This window comes from Gavialis gangeticus, unplaced genomic scaffold (genome assembly GCF_001723915.1).
Source record: "Gavialis gangeticus isolate Ggan-Ray unplaced genomic scaffold, GavGan_comp1, whole genome shotgun sequence".
In the NCBI taxonomy this organism is placed as follows: Eukaryota; Metazoa; Chordata; order Crocodylia; family Gavialidae; genus Gavialis; species Gavialis gangeticus.
The window spans coordinates 20,689,030-20,689,476 of record NW_017729009.1 but is presented as its reverse complement, the minus strand read 5'-3'; the positions used below and the strand labels follow the sequence as shown (position 1 = coordinate 20,689,476).

Genomic DNA, 447 nt, shown 5'->3' with positions numbered 1-447 from the left:
CTGCGAAAAAAAAGTCTTTCTCATGCTAGCTAGAACAGAAAGAATGGACAATTCCTGCTTGGCGCGGTGTCCCCATCAGTCCAGTGCCCAAGACACTCATTTAAATACTGTAGCCCCCCTGCACAGGGGACCTCATTTCTGATGTAGACCTTTCTAAACGGCACAGAGGAGCAGGATCACAGGGGAAAGCCCTTTAGTTTTAAAAAAACCAATCCTCAGAAGTTAACAAGTTTGGGGGGTTGTTTGTGTTTTTGGAAGACAGGCTCTCCTCCCTGTTCACACACGGAGGTTCAGCACCGGACTCTTGCAGCCGGCGGGTGTGCAGGGGCAGAGGGGTCTTGCAAAGGCAGGAAAAAAGGCAGCTGTGTGTGGCAAGAGCAGGGTCACCCCTGCAGCTGCTCCTGGCTGGAGGGGAGGGGAGGGGGGCGGGGGGAGGGGAGCCACGGG

The 447-nt window shown here is 54.8% G+C and overlaps 1 protein-coding gene across 1 annotated transcript in view; it reads right to left on the bottom strand.

Annotated features, from left to right (window-relative positions):
• The window catches only part of CBLN4 (cerebellin 4 precursor), a 17,462-nt gene that overhangs the window by 16,011 nt on the left and 1,004 nt on the right, over positions 1-447 (bottom strand). The gene's annotated exons all lie outside the window — the stretch shown is intronic.